Raw genomic sequence first — 14,226 nt, 5'->3', positions numbered from 1 at the left:
GTTTATTTCAAGACACAACTAATATGTTATGTTGATTGATATCTGTAAATTGCACAGTGGAACCATGACCCTCAATTAACCGGTGGGAGTTGCAGCTTTATCCACAAATATGTTGACAAAGTATGGAGCAGCCCGTGGGTAGTGTCAACAGTGGGCGGGGAGTTGCCCACCCCAATGTGAAACAGGCATGCTAGAAAATATTTGGACAGTGGCACTTATTTTCTTACAAATTAAGCACTGACTAACCCCTGATGAGGTATCCCTGGCTCTGTTGCCGGTTCATCTCCGTCACAGCAAGGGCCGCCATGGAAAGGGAGAAAAGACTATTTGTTGTTCCCTTGTCTCTATCTCTAATCCATGGCGGCCATCTTGATTTGCATTTTTTTAAGTTGCTTAACAGCAAACATGACGTTTCTTAACTTGAGAAAAAAGCCTATTAGCAAACCGGTATAGCATGCTGGGATGCTAAAAGCAATAAACCCCTCCAGGCAGGGCTTTACCGGGGTAAGTAATGCCCAGGCAAACATTAACTGGCCCGGGCGTTACCTGGAGTAATGCCCCCACTCGTCGGTGTCTGTTGCTTAAAAATTTCCTCTTCCTACGGAAAGTATTGCTTTGCTCAACTGTAACTACTAAGTTGTTATTGTGAATTATGTGATATATTTACAATACATGGCAACCTGCAATAACTGTATAAAAGCCTGTAAATAATGTTCTTATTACAGACTAGCAGCGATATTGCTTTTGGCCTGTAATAAGAAAATGGCATCCCTTCTGCACTGCAATCAGTTATTACACTTCAGTTCTGACATCACAAACCTGCTGCTTGACCCAGCACAGAGCAGAATTCCAGTTGTCACTGCAGCACTTAAAGCTCTAACACGTTTTTCAAATTCCTTTCTTGTAAAATAGCTTCCTGGGATACTATACAGACGGGAATTGATAAAGAACGTTTTATGGTAGTATGTTCATTTTTTGCACTGCTGAAGTTCAACACATGGGTGGCAGACTCTGGGCCCGATTCATGGTAATCCGTGCATTTTTCCTGCAAGGCGTGTGCGCAGAGAACCCTGCGTGAGCCTCTGCGCAGAATAAAAATGCAAGCCACGCATATTCATGGAATTGTACCTGCAAAGTAACCGTATTCGCAAGTCGTGCTCGGAACGCCCGAGGCAAACCCAAAACAGCCACATTTGCGTGCTCCCCAGACGCGCATACATGCACTCTGTAAACCGTGCGTTGAGTCCCCCGCAAGCAGGCTTGCAACTCAGGGGCTCTGCGCAGGGTCCCCCACAACTGTCAACAGCACCCCGACAGCATGCGTACGGTTTTTTGTAACTCGATTACAAATCGGGAAAACCTGTGTGACAACCCCCATAAACCGCTCCTGCACCCCGCTACGCTGCGTATGCACACCCCCAAGTACAATCTGTACCGTTTGCTCACACACACCCCTCAATCCGACATGCAAACTCACCTCCGAAGTTGAGACTCCTCTGTGCAACTACTTAGGCCTGCTTTCGGGTGGCATAGAGTTGGAGGGCTTTGCGTGGGCATTATGCAGGTGCGTGGTTGCGCGGTCACATTCATGAATACGCTTTATTGTGCGCAGTTGTGGGCGTACCATGGACTGCCTGGGCCCCGTCCCTCGTAATGCCCACTTTTTCCCTTGTTCCTCCTCCTTTTTTGAGCTCTGCCCTCCACTCCACCTTGGTGTCTCACGTAGGGCACTCCACAACTCGCAGAGCCGTGTCGAGCCTAGACAACATACATGCAAGTCCTGCGCAGTCGATTTCATGAATCGACGAACAGGGATTAGCGCGGTTTGGCGTGCAAGTCCCCTTTTTTCCACACAACTATTTAGAATAAACCGGGCCCTCTATCTGCAAGTTAGCACTTATTTTAAAGCACAACATATTTTGGGTGTATTTTATTAAACTACTTAAACAGTTTTTCTCCACACATTAGAAGCTAAATATTACTTTTTTAAAGCCAATCCGATTCTACACTGGTTATATGTATTCACGAAAAAATTGAAGATCTCTTAGATTAAGCAAGAGATTAGGTATTAGAGGGGATTCCATTGTTTCACAGTGTATTATAAGGAATAAAGTAACCCCTACTATAAATAAAAAGGATTTTGCAAGTCACCTAGGAGTTCCGTGACATTATAAAGGAACTGGCCTTAAGTGGCTTGAAATATCACTGTAAAGTATGGTAGAGGGTATGTTATGCCATATATATATTTTTGCAGTTGGACTTTTAGAGATTTGGAATCGCTTGCTCCTTGAGGAGAGAGGGTGTAACCTGTTAATCTTTGCTGTCATGTTAGAATGAATGATGTGGGGAATGTAGAAAAGAGCAGCAAAGCTGGTTGTTCTGTTTTTAAAAGAAACGTTTGCCAGAAAGCACGGGTACAGCAATCCGTGTTTGGCAGTTATTAACTACATAAAGACATGGCGACTGGGTTATAGTGTTCAGCAGACATGCACGGAAACATCGAGGCCGAAAACTTCAGAGAAAATGCCAAAACACTTTCTATGTAATTCCAGCCTCGTCAAAGTACTTGCTTGAAAATACAGTATGCCGTGCGTTGAAAGGAAAATTAGCAGGAGGCGTTTGTTTCACCTCCAGTGGCAGTGGCACAATGGAGTCGGATAATTTTGGAAGCTGTACGTGTGTACGTCACTCTTGCTGGACTGGAGAAGTGCTTACGGGTCGTGTCCTTGCTTCTGTGGGTGGTTCTTACTAACCGTCATACAGCGACGTGGCCTATACAGTAAACGTGAATTAATAATTCCATTGAAAAAGTAGGGAATCGCCGATATCTTAACTGCTGTCTGCTGAGCGAAGATCTGATCAGAATGTCTTTCTTTAAATTAGAGTAGGCGTGGACGGACCCACGCAGGCGCTTCCCCATCCAAATGGATGATGTGCACCTATCCACCATTCAGTATTTGACCCACGTAAAACTCACAATTCCTTCCACCGCCCTGTCTGCCTCACAAAATCCAACAACACACTACTCCTCCTTCTGCCACTCACCCCATCACCTCCCATCAAAGCCTTCCCACTCAACTCAGCCACACCCTGCGCAGTCAATCGAACCCTCATCAATTCTCTCTCTACAGCATGTCTCTCACACCTAAACAGAAAATGTTCCACAGTCTCAGGCACTCCACACACCGCACAATCCCTCGATTCTCGCTTCCCCACTCTAAATAGGTATTCATTCAGTCCCACATGCCCTATTCTCAATCGATTTAGCATCACCTCCTCCCCCCTCCTCCATTCTAGACTTCCCGAATTCACCTTTACTGACACTTTCTCACGAATACCAAACATCCACCTACCTGTCACCCCACTCACCCACTTCTCCTGCCACTCATCCATGACCCGCCTCACCATCACTGCCTTCGTCTCATCCACACTCAAAGGTAATCTTACATCAACCGCTTCCCTTCTCATACCCTCACCCGCCGCTAGATCTACTAACTCATTTCCCAAAATGCCGCTATGACTGGGGACCCACGCCAACTCCAGATCCATCCCTCCACGCACACACCGATCAATCTTTCTCCTGATATCCAAAATCACATCTTTCCTATCACCATCCCCTGACATAATCGCCTGTAACCCACTCAATGAATCTGAAAATACCACTACTTTCTCAAACCTCAACTCGCATACCCTTTCAATCGCCATTGCAATCGCCACCAACTCAGCCGTACAAATTGACACATCATCCGTCAGACGCCCCACTTTATACTCCCCCGTGCTTTCTAAATAATACGCCATTCCCACTCTTCCAGATACCGGATCCTTTGAACCATCCGTGAACACCCTGCACCCTTCTTTCTCTGCCACATATGCCTGACCCAAATCTTTGATCTCACCTCGCAATCCCCGCTTCTTTGACACCACACTCGTCAACTTCAAGCACACCTTAGGAGACCTCATCATCCACATCGGACACCTCACTAGATCCATATCTGTCACAACCATCAACTCGCCCACACCCCACTGCACCCCCTTCTCCCACATGTGAAACCCCAAAGTGCCCCCTTTCTTCCTCCACCGATCCCCATAATAGTCAAACCTCCAATTATACCGCAAACATTCACGTACCGGATGAGCCACACTCTTCGCACTACACTTGATCCACCACCTCATATTCAACACATCCCTTCTCAATCCCAATGGCATCTCCCCCACAAGTACCTGAACTGCATTCATTGGAGAGGATCTCATCACACCCGAACACACTCTCAACGCTCTCGCCTGCATCCTATCCAACCGCAACTTCTGACTCTTTGTGTAACCCACTGCCACCTGACATCCGTAATCTAGCACACTCAAAATCAATCCCTTATATAACATTCGTAAACACTTCTGCTGCGCACCCCATTCTTTCCCGGTCACCGCCCGCAACAAATTCAACCTCCGTTTACACTTGTCCATCACTCCATTCACTTGCATGTTCCAATTCAACTTTCTATCCAGAATCACCCCCAAGTACCGGAACTCCTTCACACTCTTCACCCTCACACCTTTCAAAACTAAGTTCAACTCCTGCTGCACTCTTCTCCTCGAAAACACCATACTCACACTTTTTTCCACAGACACCGAAAAGCCCCATTTCCCACACCACTCCTCCATGCGTACTATCACAGCTTGCAGCCGATTCTGCACCGTCAACAAACTCCGTCCTCTTACCCATACCACACCATCATCCGCAAAGAAATCTACCTGACACCCTAATCCCATCATAGCCCGAATCAGTCCATCCACCATTACATTAAACAGCATTGCACTAATCACACTTCCCTGAGGTGTCCCATTTTCCATCTTCCAAACTTCAGACAGCACCCCCCTCACTCTCACCTGAAAGGTCCTATCCGCCAAAAATGCCCTTATCCACCGAAACATCCTCCCCTTCACACCCACCTCCAACAATCTTACCAACAACCCACTCTTCCACACCATATCATAAGCCTTCTCCAAATCCAAAAAGAACGCTCCCACCATCTCTCCATCACATATTGCCTCTTCCACCCCAGTCACTAATCTCACTAATGGATCAGCCACCGACCGATTCTTCCTGAACCCACTCTGAAAATCGCTCAAACACCCATTCGACTCCAAATAAAACCCCAATCGCTCAACCACCATCCGTTCCATAACTTTACACATCACAACAGTCAATGCAATCGGCCTATATGACTTACACTCCGTTGGAACCTTTCCACCCTTCAAAATCGCCACCACTATCGCTCTCTTCCATATCTTCGGCAAAACACCACTCTTCCAAATCTCATTGATCAGAGCTAATACCTCCAACTTACATTCTACCGGCAACTTCTCTAAAAATACATACATAACACCATCTACCCCTGGACTTGACCACTTTCCCTTCCGGATAGCACCATCCAACTCCAACATCGAAAACAGCACCTCATATTGCTCTTCCCAAGGCCCAACATTTGCCAACACCTCCCGCATCTCCTCCTCTACCATACCCATTCGTATCCTCACCTCTTCTGGAAAATTCCCCGAACTGTGTACCTCTGCAAAATACTCCCCCATCAAATTCGCCTTTTCCCCATCCTCATTAATCACCTCTTCTCCTTTCAACAACACTGTCATTCCACCCTGTGATCTCGTTAATCCAGACATCCGCTTGAACTGTTTCCATACCTCACCTACACCGGAATCATTCCCCAAGGACCCACAATAACCCCTCCAATAACCACGTTTCCGTTCTCGAATTACTCTCTGCGCCTTAGCTTTAGCCTTTTTATATGTCACCAAATCTGCTATCATTCCTGACCTTATTGCCCTGGCCCTAGCCTTCTTACGTTCCGCCACAGCTCTCGAACATTCAACCGTCCACCAAGGTACCTCAATCTTCCCATTCTTCCCCTTGTCAATCTCTGGAACTGCCGCCTCAGATGCTGTTCTCATTCCCTGCACCAAATATTCATTCCACTCATTCACCTCTTCACCTCTACCTCGAGAAACAATCACTTCCTGGCACACTCTTTTATACATCTCCCAATCAGCCTTCTTAAAATTCAACCTTCTCCCAGTCATCCGTGGCCTGATCCCTACCTCACCTCTTACAGTCACCAATATACCAGAATGATCACTCCCCATGTCCCCTTCCACACGCACCTCCCAATCACATTCACCCGCTATAGCAGCAGACACCCAGGTCAAATCCAAGCACGACAGTTTCCCAGTCCTCACATCTAACCGCGTACCTGAACCATCGTTCAACACAACCAGTCTCAATTCATCCGCCATGTCCTCCAACATTTCCCCATTTGTATCTGTCCGGTCGCTACCCCACAACGTATTGGCACTGTTAAAATCGCCACACAACACACAAGGTCCCACATGTCCCCTTATCACTCCAGACAACACACCCACTTCCACCACCTCACACGGATTATAATAATTCAGCACCAATACTTCCAATCCTCCTACCCGTATCCCTGCCCCAATCACCTCTACTTCTCCATCCACCACAATCTCTCTTGCTATCAACCCCTTTCGAACCGCTAGAGCCACACCTCCCCCTCTCCCTTCCAACCTATCCTTACGAAACAATTCAAAACCCGGTATCACAAACCTCAGATCTCCCCTCAACCACGTCTCCTGAATACAAACCACGTCAACATTCAGTTCCCTGCACAACACCGCTTTTAACTCTTGTCCATTTCTCAACAAACTTCTCGCGTTCCACTGCAAAATCCTCATGCCGGGATCCCACTCTGCTTCCGCATTTTAGCAACCATCTTGAATACATCCTCTTCCACCACATCTACAACACTCAAATACCTCCTCCCTGCTTCCACCACTCCTTTCGTAAGATCTGACACACTAATAGAAGCATTCCTTTGAACCAACTCCAGCACACTCACTATGAAACACATAAACTCAGTTTTTGAAACAATCACCATTTCTTTGCCTTTCACCTCACCCATCACTTTCTTTCTTCCCACACCCTCTTCCACTACCAACTCTTTCGCACTCACCTCACTTACTACCCGTGCCGGTTTCACCTTTGCTACAGCCTCAGCATATGACAAACCTTCCGCCGCCCTTACCTGCACCACCTCTCTCGCAACCCTGTGACTCTCACACCCCCTAAACGCAGTAGAATGCCCTCCCCCACAATTTACACACTTCATCGGAGTCTCCACCTTGCATTCCTTAATGTCATGATCCGCTCCACACCTCCCACAATGTCTCTCATTCCTGCATACTCTCGCCATATGCCCAAACTGTTGACACTTATAACACCTTATTGGCATCGCTACATAAGCTTTCACACGGAACCTCTGATAACCCAACTCCACCACTTCCGGACACTCCTTCCGCGCAAATCTCACTGCTACTGTTGTAGATATTACATCCCCACGTGCATCTCTCCTTCCCAACCTCCATGCTTCCACCACCCCAACATCCACTAATTTATCTTCTATCTCAGACATACTTACAGTTACCGGCACTCCATACAACACCCCCTTACACGACACACCACTTTGATCAATCGCATGTACCGCATGTCTACCCAAACAACGCACTTCCAAAATCTTAGCTTTGCTATCAGCATTCGCTCCCTCCACTAGCAACCGTCCTCCAGCCACTACTAGCACCCGAGTAACAACCCCCACAGCTGCCTCTATCCATCTAGCAATTTCTAACGGATTCACCCCCAAAAATGTCTTTTCACGACTATCAGGTTTCAACACCACCTTCCACACACTTTCATATTGCATCTTCTCTGCCTCCAACACACCACTCCCCAAAGTCCCCAGCTCCTCCAAATCACTTTTTTCCTGACACTCCGACCCTGAGAAGTCCTGAACCAACCCTCCTTCATTATTCCTCTGAGGAGACCTACTGCGAAGCCGTCCCCCATTTCCCCCTTTCCCCTCCTCCATAGATGAGGATCTCACAGAAGACACCTTTCCCCTCTTCTCCCTTTCCTCCACCCCTCCTTTCTTTCCAGGCTTCCCACCTCCCTTGCCCATCCTTACCTCCTCTTCTGGACACACTTTCTCCTTGCTCTCGCCTTAGGAGACCTCTCAGCCTCCTCAAGCCCAACTCTCTCCACTTATTAGCTGCTCCGCCCTGCCTGAGTCCGTCCACATGACATCCCACTGCCTTCAGTCCCGCTGTCTATGGGACCTCTCTCCGGATTCCGATGCCGTTACCCTCCGGAGCCGATCACCGCCTCCCAGTTCCCACTAGAGGAGCGGCCCTAGCAGCGTGGCACAGTCTCCAATGCGCGCCTCGCGAGTCACTTCCCGACCCTGATCAGAATGTTTTCGGGCATTAACCGCTCCCGCAGAATAATCCTGTTCATGAATGACTGAGCATGCGCAGAGACACTGCGCTTGCTCATGCGCAGAGACACTACGCGTGCTCATGCGCAGAGTCACTACGCACTCAGTGTTTTCTGAGGCCATCCCTGCTTAGCTCTCCGTGTTGGCCGTATCCTGTCCCCACTTGGAACAGTTTTACAAGCTGACAACTGTAATTCTCTTTATGACACACAACACAGCCCCTCACTCATTGTCTTTCCTTGTCATATTTTGCATATGCAGTTAGAGGCTCAATAGCGGCGCCATCTTCCGTATGCATAGGATACATTCCATGGCTCTTACACCAAGATTCGTCAACATGAAGACATGAGGAGCAACTGTGTAGTGCTGCTGTTCTGTAATATTTGGTATCCCATACCGATCCGGTATCCCCTGGTCTTCTGCTCATTGCTGATTGGCTGCATTAAGCCTCAGGAGTGGCCCCTCTTCCGAGCTGTCACAGACATAAGCAGCAGAGCACCGCTAATAAACAGTGATTAATCTATACCCACAACCAGTGCTGGTCATTGGGCCGGCTCTCGGCGGATCCGAGATCCGGTACCAGATGTGTAGCCGGATCTCGGGATCCGGCCAGAGTCAACGCCCAAGCCCATGAACCGCGCTGGAAAAAAGAAAAAGAAAAAAAAAAGAGTCCACGAGGGCAGAATTTGCCGTTTACCGCAGCTCTGGCACTGATGTGTAATGCACAATGCTCACTACATGTACAACTGAAAGGAATCGTTGTACATGTAGCGAGCATTGTGCTTTACACACCAGTGTCAGAGCCGCGTAAAAGTCAATGCTGCCCTCGCGGGCGTTTTTTTTTTCTTTTTTTCGCACAACAAAATGAGCCAGGGCTCATCAAGGGGGTCTGGCCTAACTGCAGGGGTCCTGCGGGCCCGTAAGGCCACGCCCCCCTGACGAGCCTCGGCTCAATGGGCTACTGGCACCCCTGCTAGGCAACCTTTTGTAGTGATCAACACCCTCTCCCCATTGGGGAGAGGGTGTTGATCTCTGCATTTATATTCTTTAGGCTTGCCTGGCAGGGGAGAGGGCCTCGCCTATTCAGCCTTAATGGTGGCGCTGCCCCTTGCCAGCTGCGTAGGGGCAGCGTCACCATTAAGGCTGAAGGGGTGAGGCCTCTGGAAGCTGAGGCCGTTTTCCTGAAGACTAAAACTCCACGAGTTTAAGTCTCCAGGAAAACGGCCTCAGCTTCCAGCGGCCTCGCGTTTTCTCCATAATGGTGGCGCCGGCCCACGGGCATCTCCTGCTTAAAGGGATGCCTCGCAGGTGCGGCGCCACCATTACGGCTGAAAGGCATTTTTTTCTGGAGCCTGTAGCTTTCGCACACGAGCGAGAGCTTCAGGCTTCAGAAAAAAATCCTTTTCGTGTAGTAGCCGGGGAGATTAGTGGGCCCCACAGGGCCCCACCTCAAAGGAAATTTCGGAGCATGCCGGGGCTGGGCCCCGTCCCACTTAAAGCCCTGTCCGCCGGTAAAAGGCAATGTTACCGTTGTGGGCACTTATTTTTCTTTTTTTTAAAGTATTTATTTGATAGGATGGCCACTACCAACCCCGCCCCCTCTAGACCACGCCCCCTGTGCCCCCCAACTCCTCCCCCACTTGTGGGATCACCCACCACATTTTTTCCATTTCCACCACTGCCCACAACTGAACGAAGCTCGGCATTGCATAAACTTTAACTTGTTAGTAAAATACGAGGCTTCGACTGAAGCCATTAATGACTCCTTACAGTTCATGAAATGTCGAGCTGCGCTTTGTGGTAATAACAAGACAGTTACATCTTATGAAAAGTCTCCCTATATTATCCTGTAAGTGGAGTATTCAGCATTGCAAGATGTGGTGAGGGGGGGAGGGGACAGCCACGGTGAAACTCCTGCTACTTCCCCTCAAATGCAGTACACTCAATTTCAGGTTGTCTCATTCCCGCCCACAACCCCCCACCCCTGCCCCAATCTATTTTTTTGGTAACATTACTAGTGGCATCTCGCATTTTAACACAACAAAAAAAAACGGTAGAATCATTACAGATGCAGGGAACTCATCTATTAGAGCTCTGTCCAGTCGCTATGGGGCAAAATACATGCACATCAACTAATTTGCATATGAATTGCACCAACAGAAATGACTTCACAGAAAGCAAATCGCAAGGAGCATCATCAGTCTTTGATACTTGGAGGCGCCGTGCAACTGACTTTAGAATAAGTTGTCATAAGTAAGCCAAGTGGCAAATAATTTTGTGGTTCAAAATACCTAAATTGCACTGTTATATATGGAGCAAGTCAGGCTTTTAAAAAAAAAAATAACAGCATGATATATTAAAGCTTTGAAGTGAATCACTTACAGAGCTGCAGATAAGACACAGTCTGATTACATGGTCTGCCCAGGATCACACACTTTGGTTAAATGGTGAAACTGGGATGTGAACAATTTAAGCACATCTTCACAGTTTTAGTTTATATAGATATGTATTAATGTTTCCCTTTGCATTTCATGTGCTTAAATAATACTTTATTTATGGCAATGCCTTGGAAGCAAAGCACAATACAGAAGAAACTACCCTTTCATTATTAACTTTAGCTATACTTCATTATAGAAATATGTTGAGCAATAAGAGGATGGATTTAGTTTTATTGTCCCCATCCTGCATGCAAAGTCACAATAGCATCATGCAGATTAATGTGAGCCTAACAAACCCCCCTTGGGTAAAGCCATACTCATTATTTCATAAAGCCTGCAGCATTATGCAACCGTCTCACACCTGATCACTCCCTCCCATGCACATTTCTAAAGGGACAAAAGTCCCTGCTAATAGTCCACCCTCCCTCCCATCAGTGCCTAATGGTTCACATTGAAATGCTCTGTTGACACAGAGCAACTTGCGAGCCCCTCTGCTGCTGTCTAGAGCTCCTTGGGACATTATCCTGGCAGAGGCTTCGGAAAGGGTAAGGTGTCCTGCTGCCAGGACAATTACTGTGCTGAGCAGGAATTACTCAGCACACATTGTCCTGCTAGGGGGACACCTTTCTCGTTGGGCACCCTCATTGAGGTGCCGAACAGGAGAGGTGGCCCACTGACGAAAGACCCGGTCAGGCTCTCAAAAGAGCCTGTGGGGTGGCATTGCCCCCCCAGCCCCCGCTCGGTACGCCACTGTGTCCAGGTGTTCTCCAGCCGATCAAGATATGAAGCTTTACAGTCCCTGGCGCCACATCTATGAGTTCATGAACCACCCTTGTGCATTTCACCCATCCTACTGATTGAAGGGCTTTAACACACCACATAAGACTTCCTCCATTAGGTTCTACACTTTTTTTGTCAAAATGTTATATTCAAGAAAGAGCGTGAACAGTAATTTCAACAAAGTGATACATCCTCATCATATACCGCCACAGATTCCTTACATAAATCAAGAAATGCAACCTTTCAAATACAATTTTCCAGCAAAGAGGCACTAATAAAAACAACCACAAACAGCAATACATAAGGAAAGTCGGTGGGTACAAGGTGTGTTTGTGACAGACAGCAACAGGAACATCGACAAGACGGAGCACACTGATAGAACAAGCATTAGCAATGCGAACAGTTTGGGCTTTTTTGTAGGCATGTCAAAGGCACTTGTCAGGCACAGTCATATTGGTGTTAACTGCCCATTGGTAGTTGCAGGTGCAAAATGGTGGCAGTACCTGGGCATCTAAGCAGTGCCCAGCAAGTTCCTAATATTACACACAAGCCAAAACTGTTGGCTTTGCCAATGCTTGTGCTTAACAGCACTTCAATGAAATAAACACAGAGTGCTCATAAATTAAGTGGCTGAATGCAGACCTGGTGTCAGCATTTTTATTACACCAGTAGCGTGTTTACAGTAGCAATTAAGTCTGCAAGCTGTGTGACCCTCCTCATATGCCAACACCTGAAGGGTTTCTGTCAAAGAGGCTGATACCTTAAAAGTAGGTACTGGGACAAGGAAGAGGAACATGGAGGTAATATGCCTGAGAGATATGTGTAGAAATGAGCATTTCTACACATAAAGTTGACTTACGACTGTGCCAGCCCGGTAACAGCGGTGCCGGTAAGCCTACCGGCACTGTTGTTACCGGACCGGCACAGTACGACTCTGCGGGCAGGTGCCGTACCGCCCTCAGATTTTCACGGAAGCACCAAAACCGGTATTAACGGTGACGTTGCTTCCTTGGTCCCCATTCCAAATGAGTCTGATTGGATTAATTGGGAATGGGGACGAACAGAATTACCGGCGCCTGACTTCCCGGCCACCGGGATTTTAATTACTTGGTGTTACCGGGAAATCAGGTGCTGGTAATTTTTGTCGGGTCTGGCGGCAACCCGCCGGATTTACCGGCAGGGTTACCGCCAGACCCGTAATGAGGCCCATAGTCTTGTTATTGTTAACAGATACAGTATTATTCTTCATGAAGTACCTATGCTGCTATCTCACCCGGATGGTGTGCATAGTGTAGTTCACTCCACAAGCAGGAGAGCCCCATGGGAGCAACCTCTCTGCCTGCCGCTCTGTGCTTTTCTGTGCAGCGCCCTGCGAGACCCTCACACGCCTCCTCGACCACGAACGGCGTGCCCTTGTGGCGTGGGGCAGAGCGATGCGGGCAACAAAGTATGCTGTGCAGAAACATCAACACAGTAGGCATACATGTTGTGCTTCTCACCCCTTACAGCATTTGCAGGTAAGAAGCCCTCAATTCCGAAAACAAGTGGGATACTGCTTTGGTGCATGGGTGCAGCAGGCACGCATTACGTTGCCTCACTTTTACAATGGCCTGGGCTCAGACCCTGAGTCAGGAGATAAGTGAGATGTTGTGCTGCTGCAAAGTGCCACCTCTTCTCTCCTGCATGTCCTTTGGTCTCACGTCCTTAGTTCAGAAGATGTGCATGAGTGGAGTACTGTACTGATGTATTCCTCTTTTGTGCAGATCAATACAGAAGCCCTGCCAGATTATTTGTCAGTGAGTAGGATTGATACAGCCTTCCCTTTCAAACCCCACTGCCACAAGCTTGTTAAAGCATGTTCGCTGCTTCTAGAGTAGTTCTTGATGTAATCCCCTGGTTTAGCAAAGTCTTACATACCAGATGATACTCTTAGAAAGTGGAACTGTTCCTATTTCATCAACCTTGCGGCCGCGGACGCTGCCAATGTTGTCAATGCTTTGAGGCCTCATTAGAATATGTTTCACCATGAAAATATTTGAAATAAAAATTGTACCTACTCCTGATCACATGGAGATCATGGTAGCAAGTGTATTCATCCTCTCCACTGCAATATTACCAGTCTAGCTATCTTATAGGATGTGTATATCATACATTTGTTAAGAAGGAGATGCATACAGCAGGCGCAGGCAGTATGTGAAAACAGATTAATTGGCATGCTTATTAATGGCATTCAAGGGTGCTGCAGTGATTGGTGGTGTTCCACAGGTGGGGATTATATTTATAACATGTGTTTATCCCTTCCATGGTGATTTTCTGGATGCCAAATTGGGTGCTGGAATGGTAAGTGTTTGTCTTTATCTCTCTCTACCTGTCTCTCTCACGCAATCTTTGACAAAACACCCTCCATAAACTAAATGCACTCTTGCCACTTCAATAATACACCTTGACCATTAACCTCATATAATTTCAAGGTCTTTGATAGACCCTGAAAGTATAAAAGGTGTTGTGGGGACTGAACCCACAGAACAACCGTACTGCCTCAACAGATGGCTATAGTCGGCCATGGTCCACAATCGCTGTCCATGATCGGCAAGACTTGACCATGATTGGCGATGCTTGGCAATGGTAAGCTATGATTGGGGATGGTGGGC

Source organism: Ambystoma mexicanum (assembly GCF_040938575.1).
Source record: "Ambystoma mexicanum isolate Mex_15411 chromosome 12 unlocalized genomic scaffold, UKY_AmexF1_1 Mex_chr12_unloc.2, whole genome shotgun sequence".
NCBI lineage: Eukaryota > Metazoa > Chordata > Amphibia > Caudata > Ambystomatidae > Ambystoma > Ambystoma mexicanum.
The sequence above is the reverse complement of the archived record's forward strand: the minus strand, read 5'-3'. Positions refer to the sequence as shown.